This window comes from Mchenga conophoros, linkage group LG3 (assembly GCF_057382185.1).
Source record: "Mchenga conophoros isolate Kocher_MC1m ecotype Shallow Benthic linkage group LG3, M_conophoros_male_GT1.1, whole genome shotgun sequence".
NCBI classification, from domain to species: domain Eukaryota; kingdom Metazoa; phylum Chordata; class Actinopteri; order Cichliformes; family Cichlidae; genus Mchenga; species Mchenga conophoros.
In genome coordinates this window covers 82,986,302-82,998,493 of record NC_140528.1, presented here as the reverse complement: position 1 = coordinate 82,998,493, position 12,192 = coordinate 82,986,302, and the positions used below count along the sequence as shown (strand labels likewise).

The window sequence follows — 12,192 nt, the reverse complement described above, 5'->3', positions numbered from 1 at the left end:
GTGGCAGCAGTGGACTGGCCTCCATGTGAGACTGCTCCAGCTGCTATGTGATAGTCCAGCTGCAAACTGAAGATCATATGCAAGTTTTGGAAATTAAACTGTGTGAAGTAGTCAGACTCGAACGTCAAGGAAGGTGGTAGGGAAGCAGACTATGCAGACATTTTGGGTTTTCAAGGTGAGCAATTTATTTGCAGTGAACTTAATTTAATGTATAACTTAACAAAACTTTCCCCAAATCAATTCATTTAACAAAACTCAACATAACATGGCTCTGGTGACACAGCTCACCTCTCCTCTCTCCTGCATCTGGTAGAGACTGGCTTTAAATAGGGCCATCAATTTCCCTCCAATTGCCCAGCCAGTACCACTCACTCAACTGAGGGATCTAAAACTCTACTCAGGTTATCTAAAAACACAAAACCTCTACACACTTCTAATATGCACATTTACACAACTAAATGGCAGTATTAACAAAAGGAAAAACATTCAACAAATCCCTTTAAACATTAACACAAACAAAAGGAAGCATCTCTCTGGAAAAAGAAACCCCTCCACATGGTTTGACCTGATGATGTCATGTGTGACATGATCAGGACTTTAAAATGAGGAAATGCCAAGCGGGCGTTTCCCCACACCTGACACTCATGATGACTGAAAAGACAAACAAAGTAAGTATGAACAAATGACTTAATCTGTAACATAATAAAGTATAAAGAAACATAACTTAGTATTTGTCTTAATTTGCAGAGTGTTTGATTTGCCGGCAACAAAACGCTTACACAAACAAACCCGGGATAGTGAGTGAAGCAATGTTACTTGACAAATGCAAATCATAGCAAATACATAGAAACAGAATAATGTGTACAATGTGCAAAAAAAAGGTAAACACATATGGGACAAATGGAGAGAATTGCAACTGCTCCTCCACTTTGTCACAAACTGTACAATATAAAGCGCCTTGAGGCGACTGTTGTTGTGATTTGGTGCTATATAAATAAAATTGAATTGAAACTCAGAATATTCTTAACTTAGCTTTAAAACCAACCCAATCTAACTCTCCTCCACACTCACAAACAAAGACAAACCAACTGACACATCTGAGTCCCTCACTTTCTTCAATCCACTCACTCTCACAAGCTCCACTTAGTCACACTGGCTCTGTTTATTACTAATTACTATTGTCTCCCCAGAAACACTTCCGTTTGTTTTTTCCTATTTCAGTTGTGTTTTTTGTGCTTTTGCAGCGTTTTTTTTTTATTGCTGGTGTTTTCTTAAGTTGCAGTCCGTTTGGCCTCTCAGGGCCACCGTAGCTATAGGCCAAAAATAAATACATAACATCATTTCAATCAGTTTAAAGGTTTATTTGCAAGACACAAAAACAGAAAAAATTAAAAGTTACAAATGTATTGTGCATGAAACAGGAATTCAAACGTGGCTCAGATGTGTGTCACAAGTTCATCTGGCTGTAGGCTATGGCACTTGGCCACAGGTGGCGCTAATTGACTTGACTCCATTTGAGTGCGCACAAAGTAAACTGCACACTTTAGTTGTGAAGCGAAAACACTGAAATCGCAGTAATAACACGTACGAGGGGAACGATAACGAAGACCAGATGCTCCTGATCGCTACTCTTGCTGTCCTGTGAACAGCATCGGCGTGGTGTTAATGGTTTGCTTTTGTTTTGGCGAGCGCCCCGTGAATGAGAATATGACCAGGTAAACCCGCGACATTTTTAAATAGTTTGTCGTTCAACAGCAACAAGACTGACGGAGTGTGTTTGAGGAAACCTCACAAATGTCACAGATGAAATATTTGGTGTTTATTTGCTGGTTTGTCGGTAGCAGCTCCTTCAAAGTAAGTCTACCACACATCTGTTTGACCAATGCCAGTTGATTTGGATCACCGGTCCAAACAATTTGAACGATTGTTATGTTTCCTTTTGTGTTGAGTTTGACTGATATTTGCTGGATAGCAAATGTTTTAAAGCTATGCAACCTTTATCTGCACATAGCAGTTAAACTGTTTAGATCAATCTTTATTGATAATATACATTATTTATTTATGAATTACTGTGTACACAAGAATAAGTTAATGTATTAAGTTAAACTGGCTGAAGTTTTTGTATTATTCTTGTGATTTTTTTTTTTATTGGCCCTGTTTATTTACAGGCCAGGTGACCCTTTAGGGGTTTAAAATGCCGAGCCAATGAACGGCTGGGAGCAGGAATCTTTCTTCACTGAAGCTTCCACTTCCACGGGTCTGGTAGGAAGTTGTCCAAGCCAACAAAACAAACAGACAAAAAAATCCATCTATCAATCACCTGGATCACCTGTTGAGAAAGAAAAAAGAGAAAACAAGCAAACAAAAGAGAGCAATATAATAAACAACATCATCACGATGATCTATGTGAATATAATTGTAAATACTAAATATTGAATATTATTGTGCAGCATGTAAGATCGACAGCGCACAGTGTGCTTTGAGGTAGCAGCCAAAATGCAAGGCAAGTTTATTTATATCGCACAATTCAACAACAAGGTGATCCCAAGTTCTTTACAGAACATTAAAAAACAAAAACAGATAAAAAGCATGATTTAAACGTGACGTGCCCGTGAGCTCCGCCGGCAGCCAGCTGTGCCAGAGTGACCGAGCCCCAGGCTGAGAGGCCAAAGGCACCCCACCCTGAAGGAGCCCGAGCGAGCCCCAGGCTCCAGGCCCCGACAAGCAGTACCTGGACGCCCATCCCCGGACACAAAGAACCACCAATGCACCGATGTCTGAGGGCGTCTGCCACTGGCAGGGGGAGTGGTGGGGGGAGATAGGCCTCCATACCTTGGAGGGCCTGAGATGTCCCCAGAGAGGTGGCGTCTGATACCCAACCTGACATATGGACACAGACAAACAGGCACACACAGATACAAACATCCATTCCCACCCTCATGCTCTCATATGCAATTACTCAGCAGCAGGTAAGCGCATAGCCCCTCCTGGTAGCCCTCAATGTCTACGTGTATTTAAAATTGAGAGGTGGGCAACGGCGCCAGGGGTGAGGTTGTACACCCTGATGTGATTCTGATCTTGGAAACATTAAAGACATTCATAGCCAGACTGCTGACTTTGTGTTTTCATTCAGTCGCCTAACAGAAGTGCAGTGAGAAACGATTTACCCCATCCTGATTTCTTAGCTATTTGCATATTTGCCACACTTACGTGTTTCAGATCGTGAAGCAAATTTTTATGATAGATAAAGATGACCAGAGTCAGCATAAAATAAAGCTTTTACATGTATTGCTGGGAGGTCGGCAGCTCCCTCCACTGCTTGGCCCTCTGTGAAAAACAACTGGGATCCAGCTTCCCTGTGATGCTGAATTATATAAGTGGACAAAAATAAATAGATAGAAGGATGGATGATTGTATTTTGTGTACAATCGTTGAAGTGTAAAAAGGGTTGGCCCTCCGTGGTGCCCTAAGCAAAGTTTGATTTTTGGGGCCCTTTAATAGTGCCAATAATAGTGATTAATGATCACCTACTATAAATGTATTTCATTTTCTAATGTTGATGTTGTTGTAATCCACAGTGAAAAATGTCATAAAAACAGATAACAAATTTGCAACTTTCATGAAAAATGTTTTCATTAATATTTAAAAAAAAAACAAAAAACACCTCCCCCTGCTGGCCACACAGAGAAACAATAGATAAAACCTGAGAGCTGCACAGTTGCAGCAGTGTGGTTTACGTCATTCTGTTGTCAGCCTGTTTTACACATCGGTGGTTTCTTATTGACGTGTAAAAAGATCTGAAATCGTAGTAAATTCAGCTGCTATTGTGGGCTGGGGATGATTTACACTTAACATTTTAATAACTGGGTATTGAATGTCAGAGGCCCAATGTTCCCTCTAATTTTTCAGGTGTCTGAGCGAACACACAAACTCCCTGAGCGGTTCCTTGGACCACTGTGAGCGACAGCAGACGTGTGCACTGTGGTCACGCCGGCATCGAATCCATCCAAGTTTCATGGTTTATTAAAATAATCAAATTACAGCGTTTATATTGATGTTAGACTACTTTTAATGAACTGCTTCAGCCCATTTACAATGAACATGTAAAAGAAATCTTGTTCATGACCTGTGTAGTATGTTAACACTATTGGAAGTACAAATAACTTGAACTCCAATTTAGAAAACACAACTTTCTTTTTTTTTTTTTTCATAAAGCTCTGACTTGTATTATGAGTCCGTGGTCTGGGAGAGAGTCTGTAACTCTCTGTCTCCAAAATACAGTATATAATGACCAAAGCTGGGAAATCAATCAATCAATCAATCAATCAATCAATCAATCAATCAATCAATCAATCAATCAATCTTCATTTATAAAGCACTTTTCATACAAAAAAAGTAGCACAAAGTGCTTTACATGGTTAAAAGCAGCCCACCCCACCCTCCAACTAAACCCCCACACTCTCATTAACATAAACGATCATGAATACACACATCTCTCTCCCCCCCTCACACACACACACACACACACACACACACACACACACACACACACACACACACACGCACACTTAAAGAGTAAAATTGGGCTGGGTATGCATGAGCCAAGTGAGGAAACACTATCACAGGGAGCCGTCTGCACCGGGAGCCTCCAGGCTGGGCACACAGCAGGAGGGAGGCAAAGAAGCCCCCCAGCCAGGCTGAGAGGACCCCCAGAGCCCCAGCAGCCACGGTCGATCACAGCCCCGGTGCAGAGAGCCCCCTCCGAGGAAACACTGGAGATATGACACAATAGGATATATACAGGGTAAAAAGATGAAGTAAATAAGAACGGGATACAATAAAAATAGAAATAGAAATAGAGTAAGAAGATAAAAAATGAATAAGAATAAAATCAATAAATATTAGGTAAAACCTAAATTAATAAATAGAATAACAGGATAGAATAAATAAGCATAAAATAAATAAACGTTAGGTGAAAGCTAAATTAAAAAGGTGGTCTTGAGCCTGTTCTTAAAAACATGTACGTTCTCTGCGGCCCTGAGCTCCTCCGGCAGGCTGTTCCACAGACGAGGACCATACCCCTGAAAAGCTGCCTCTCCGTGAGTATGTGTCCTGACTTTGGGAACAGTCAAAAGGCCAGTGCCAGAGGACCTCAAGGTCCGCGAGGGTTCATATGGTAAAAGCAGATCTGAGAGATAAGCCCAAGACCATTAAGACATTTAAAAACCAATAAAAGAACTTTAAAATCGATCCTGAAACACACGGGGAGACAATGCAGCGATTCTAAAACCGGTGTAATGTGGGCCCGCCCTCTGGTCTTCGTCAGCACACGAGCTGCAGTTTTGTAAAAGTTGTAAGGGTGATATATTCTTTTTGGGGAGACCAGAGAGCAGGGCGTTACAGTAATCAATGCGACTGGTAATAAAAGCATGCATCAACATCTCCGTGTTGGCCCGAGAGAGAATAGGGCGGACTCTGGCTATATTTTTTAAATGATAAAATCCCATTTTGGTTACATGTTTAATATGTGGGATAAAACCAAGCTCAGAGATAAAAATAACACCCAGGTTTTTCACTTGTAGTGAAGGACATAGTGAAAATGCCTGTAATTTAGACAAGAGTTTCTCTCTCTGAGCCTCAGGACCGATGATTAAAACTTCAGTTTTGTCCTGGTTAAGCTGTAAAAGGTTTTCTGCCATCCAAGATCTTATATCTAAAATACAGTTAAAAAGGGCATCCATTGGTCTGGTGTCATCGGGAGACACGGAGATGGTGTTGGTACACCATCTATCTTAACCAAATCCCACAGTTTTTCCATTAACATTGAAAATTCTCCCACCCTTCCCTCCCCTCAGGTTAAGAGTTTGGGTGTCATACTTGATAATACTCTTTCATTCCAGTCTCACATTAATTACATAACCTGGTCTGCTTACTTCCATTTACGTAATATTCACCGACTCCGTCCCTTCCTTACTCCCCATGCTGCTGCCATCCTTGTCCATCGTCTTATTACGTCCCGTATTGATTACTGTAATTCCCTCCTATTTGGTCTCCCTAAAAGGTCCCTTCATAAACTCCAACTTCTTCAAAACTCTGCAGCTCGGGTCATAACTTGCACTCCGTTAAGTGCTCATATTACCCCAGTTCTTCAGCAGCTTCACTGGTCGCCCATAGAAGCCAGGATAAATTTTAAAATCTTACTTCTTACATACAAGTGTCTCCATAAATCTGCTCCTTCATATTTGTGTGAGCTGCTCCATATCACCACTGTTTCCCGCCCTCTCAGATCATCATCTGCTATTCATCTTACTGTTCTGTCCTCACACCTTATTACTGTGGGGAACAGAGCTTTCAGTCGCTCTGCTCCTCGGCTCTGGAACTCTCTTCCTCCTGCACTAAGAAATATTGACTCCCTCTCCGTATTTAAGACACAGCTCAAAACACATCTGTTTAAACTGGCTTATTTGCTTTAATGCTGATTTTATCTGTTGTCACGCTCTGTTTTGTAATTTTAACTTATTTTATGTATTTTATGACTACTGTTCCTTTTATTAATTGTGTCTTTTGTAAGGTGACCTTGGGTTTCTGAAAGGCGCCCTCAAATAAAATGTATTATTATTATTATTGTTATTACTGAGGCCTGTGGGGCACTATCAGCCACTGAGACAACAGACAAATTTCAGTGTTTTAACATATGAATATTAAATACTTAAGGGCTACTTGTTTAAATAATGGAGGTGAACGATACATCATAATTTTACATGATAATATCACAGATGATAGACTCAATGAATAGATTTTAGGTAGATGCTTGTGCATTCTTAAAGTCTGATATGTTGAACTGAACTGAGTGTGTCAGCTGTTCAAAGCCTCTCCCAGTCAGTGCTGCTGTCCATGCCTGTCTTACTGCACATGGTGTTATTAGCACAAACACTTTAAAGGTGAACATTTAGGACTTACTGCAAATGTTACTATGTCAAAGTTACTGTGACTCAAACAGAGGAAATTTTGATTTTTTTATTTCCACACCTCATTTATTTAAAAGTATTTAATAGCATATAACACCCAAAATATGCTTCGGTTCACATTTAACTCCAGAAAATCATCAATCAAAACATGGATATTACCTGACCACAGATTCGTGGTGACGTAACTGCTCTTTTAACTGTTTGGTGTCTTTGTTTGTTTGCTGGTTGTAGAAATGGTTTATATGAGCTTTGAGCTGAGAGTCAGAGGTTTCTGTGGACGCTGCTCATGTCGGCACTTATATTTCTGACCTTTTCTTATAACCGATTAAACATGATCTCCTCCCTTTTGCCCCCATTTTTGGTGGTGTAGGTACAAATGATCAGGCATGACATTCTCATAATAAATAAGATACTGCAAATAATTATTTCTGCATTTGTGCGATTGAAGTGAATTGAAAATGTGTATGAAATGACACTGTTTTAAAGATTTGGCCTAAATAATTTTGGAGTGAATGAGTCTAAACATGATGACCTAACTAGTGATACCCTGACACACACACACACACACACACACACACACACACACACACACACACACACACACACACACACACACACACACACACAGTATACTTCAAGAACAGTTTCCTGTCTAAAAATCTGTTTTCTGCATTATGCGCTTGTTCGTTACGCCTAAGACCTCCGTTGTTTACAGCGCTGTCAGCCGCTGATTTTTCCCTTTAAATACTTCCGAAAAGAAAACCTAATTTCTGCCGTTCAATAGGCTACTAAAATAATTTAAACTTTTTAACATTATGCAAAATTGCAAAACGCTTAGGTGTGTCTCTAATAAAACCTCTGTAATTTGCTCTGCTTCCATTCAGCAGCATCAGGTAATGTTCATTTGTTGATTAATGGTTTTCTTTCGGTTTTGATCTACTGCTGAATATTTTTATAAAATCGTTTTTCTGTTTTAGCCTCAGCTATGTTGACACAAAGGCATCTGGTGTGATGCTTACACATTAGATAAAGTCTCGAAAGTGTCAGCTTTCTTTTTATAGTTATAAAAATATGCAAATGTACTGATCTATGATCTGAATTATACTATTGACTGACTGTCTGAGGCTAACAGTTACACCAAAACTCTGTCCTGATAGTTTCCACTTTCTCTTTTGTATCACACATACTGAGACAATATTCGGGTTAAATAACCATGAAAACAATTTATTTATTCAGTTTAGAGGTTTACACATCATTATAATCACAGAGCCCGCTTCACTTGAATTGTCCACTTGATGGCGCAGTAGAGCAAATGAATCATCACAATGCTTCGAACCATGAGTCGACCAATTGAGTGGAAAGCTTCAGTTCATCATGAGGCTTCATCTCACCATCACTACAAAGAAGCTAAAACCCCTGCGTGACGACCCACTGCACCCTGCCTTCCTTTTGGCTCATGTGTGTCTTGTTTGCAGGTAATGGAGAGGCGGAGTTCCCGTTTACAATCAGTGACACTGGCAACACCTGGGCCAGTGTGCCAGGACTCTATATGAAAAGCCTTTAGGGCATAGTTTTAATTGGCTCCGAGACACCAGGTTTGACTTTGGCTGTGTTAGCTTTGGTTTACTTTTGGCACTACTACATGCATCATCTTCCACTCATCCATTCCTTCACACACTATTAATGGTACTGATTACACACGCCACTGTTTGTTTTTGACAGTAGGGTTTCTTTTCTGTTTTATTTGTTTTAAAAGAATAAAGCAGCTTGGAATACATTCCTAACCATGTCTGGGCTTTTCTTTGTCATGACCATATGGCCCGGTTCGTGACACCCTGTTTTTCAGGCAGAGGAGAAAAAGAGGGGCTCGGTGTAAGATAAAGAAGCATTTTTTTTTAACTGTGAATCGTGCAAAGCTACTCTAGTAGAGTCCAAGAATAAGAATATCATGTTGAAAATGAACATGAGGATGATCAAAATGCGTTTCCTCCAACAAATACATACTATAGAGAGCGGAGCTGCTTCATCATTTAAAAAACAAAACAAAGAAAACAACGTCTTTGGCTGAGCACAAACACAAGCGCTCAGGAATCAGATTAACCAACAACAGACAACAGCCAAGATTTGTTTCAACAACTCAGAGTAAAGAGTAATTAGCTAACACTGTAACTGTTGGCCAGTAAAAACCCACATTTGCTAACTTTCACATTCAGCAGCTCATTAAGATACTTCAAATAAATCTAATTAAGACATTTAAATGTTGGTTGTATTTTCCTTCCCGATACATGTGAAAGGTTAAGACTTACATCTCCAAATGTACTGGAACTGATTTGAACCAGAGGACTCAGCCACACTGTTACTATGTACTGCATAAACATGTTGTTTTTGGGTTTTTGGGTGTTTTGCCTGTCCCGTTTGGTTCTTTTGCCATCAGAATTATTGTCTAAAGGCGAGGAAAGATGCCCAACGGATATACTTTATCAAATTGACCATCCCAGCCTTGCCGTAATGGTCTATTTGATTCACCTTTTATTGTTTATTTTATTTATTTATTTATTTTCACTTGCTAGATACGGGACAGACTTGAATGAGGAAAAGAAAAGGGAGAAAGGAAGAGGGGGGAAAAACAGCGGAGAAGAGGGACGGGGATAAAGGGCAAAAAAACAAAAACCAACTAAATAAGCAGACAAAAAAAAATACATATATCAATCACCTGGATCACCTGTTGAGAAAGAGAAAAGAAAACAAGCAGAAGAAAACGAGAGCAATACAATAAACAACATCACGATGATATATGGGAATATAACAGTAAATACTAAATATTAAACATTATTGTGCAGCACGTAATATCGACAGCGCACAGTGTGCTTTGAGGTAGGAGCCAAAAAGGGTGTAGTTTGTGTGTGTGTGAGCACCCGTGTGTACACCTGTGAGCATGGACGTGCTTGTTTTTAAAAGGTTCCTTCATGTAATGATCTGCTAGAGGGTGTGGGGGGGCCACAGCTCCGTCCACCAGGGCATGAAGCAGGTATGGAGGAGATCAAGACTCCAGACATCCAGAGGCCCCCAGAACACAAGAGACCAAGGAAGACCAACAGAGGGGCAGCCGCGCCACTGTCCCAGAAAGAGCTGAGGAGAGTCCCAGATGAGGAGTCACTCAGCAGCCGTGGAGCAGAAGCCAGGGGGGGTTGCAGTGACGTGCCCGTGAGCTCCGCCGGCAGCCAGCCGTGCCTGAGTGACCGAGCCCCAGGCCGAGAGGCCGAGGGCACCCCACCCCCGACGTGGCCTGAGCAAGCCCCAGGCTCCAGGTCCCAACAAGCAGCCACCAAGGAGTGAGCTGGTGTGTACCTGGACGCCCATCCCCGGACACAAAGAACCACCAATGCACCAATGTCTGAGGGCGTCTGTCACTGGCAGGGGGAGTAGTGGGGGGAGATAGACCTCCATACCTTAGAGGGCCTGAGATGTCCCCAGAGAGGTGGCGTCTGATACCCAACCTGACATATAGACACAGACATACAGGCACACACAGATACAAACATCCATTCCCACCCTCATGCTCTCATATGCACTTACTCCACACTCAACCAACGTGGAGACAGACATAGAGAGACACTGTACACACAATCACACTCCCCAAGCGTACTCTAAGCCCCGGGTCTAGGTACCCTTGCCCCTGGAGGGGGAAACTGCACCCAGACCCAGGTGGTGTTACCCTTTTCCCTGCGGTGGGGAGAGGCAGACCGCCCCAACTCCGCAGCAGCTGGGAGGCCCCACATTCCAGACCCCAGTCGGACGGCCAACTCCTCCTCCTGGCCCCCCGCTCCAGCAGGTCGTAGAGAACGGGGGTGTGAGAAGACTCCAAACTTCCCTCCGCCCGCTCATATGTAGTGTTGATGCATGTGTGTTCTAAGGTGCATTTAAAACCCAGGAGGGCATGGAGCTACCTGCCAGAGAGCAGCAGGTAAGCGCATAGCCCCTCCTGATAGCCTTCAGTGTCTACGTGTATTTAAAATTGAGAGGTGGGCAACGACGCCAGGGGTGAGGTTGTACATCCTGATGGTCTTTTGAAGTCCGTGTAGCGTGCCCACCCCCAAGGTCCTATATGTATGTGTTATGAGAGTGTGAGTAATGTGAATGTCTAAGTTGTGAGATAAAATTGAGGCACAGGCAGCCAGAAGGGGACAGAGGGGGGGATGCCTCCCCTGCACCCTGGTGACACACCCTTACCCCAAGGCCCTGCATGTGTGGATGATTGTGGTGGAGCGGGAAGAGGGAGGCAGCTGGAGAGGGGGAGGGAAGGAAGGAAGGGGCAAGTGACCCCTCCCTGGGGCCAGCTCCCCTGCTGCATAAGCATGTTTACCGATGAAGGTAAACCAGATGCTGTCCTGACTGTGTGACTAAATTCTGTGCTGAAAGCATCAAATCATTTTAATGATTAACTTGCTATGAGAGGTTTTTACTCCAAGTCTGACTTTTTCTGGGTTCATAAACCTTTTTCAGGGTCAAATTCAAGCACTTTGTAAGCACGTTCAATGTCCAAGTTCAAACTTTTCCAGCACATTACCAAAAAAAGGATGCATATTTCACTTCATCACCTCAGTAAGACCATGTCAAAGGCCAAATTAATAAGTCTTCTCATCAGATATTGATGCTTCTTTCTTATGTGACACAAAAAATAGGAGGAGACAGATCTTGGCTTGTGTTGTTTTTTAAGTTCATTCAAAACTAACTGTAAGACGCTTAACTACATTGCAGTCTGTGTTGTTGAAGTCCTAAATTATCACCTTTAAAGTGTTTGTGCTAATAACATCATGTAGAGTAAGACAGGCACAGAGAACAGCACTGACTGGGAGAGGCTTTGAACAGATGACATACTCAGTTCAATTCAACACTTTAGACTTTAAGAATATAATCCACCCACTGTTATCATCTTCAATGCCCTGTACCAACACAGAGCAGAGCAGCTATCTGAATGCTACAGAGGTCGATTATCTTGTTATTAATAATTTTACCTCCTCACTACGTACGACTCTGGATACTGTAGCTCCTGTGAAAACTAAGGCCTCAAATCAGAAGTACCTGACTCTGTGGTATAATTCTCAAACACGTACCCTAAAGCAGATGACTCGTAATCTGGAGAGGAAATGGCGTGTCACAAATTTAGAGGATCATCATTTAGCCTGGAGAAATAGTTTGCTGCTTTATAAGAAAGCCCTCCGCA

The 12,192-nt window shown here is 42.0% G+C and overlaps 1 long non-coding RNA gene across 1 annotated transcript in view; it reads right to left on the bottom strand.

The window, feature by feature from the left end:
* Nucleotides 1-12,192, bottom strand: part of LOC146581131 (uncharacterized) — a 76,267-nt gene that overhangs the window by 23,732 nt on the left and 40,343 nt on the right. The window lies entirely within an intron of this gene.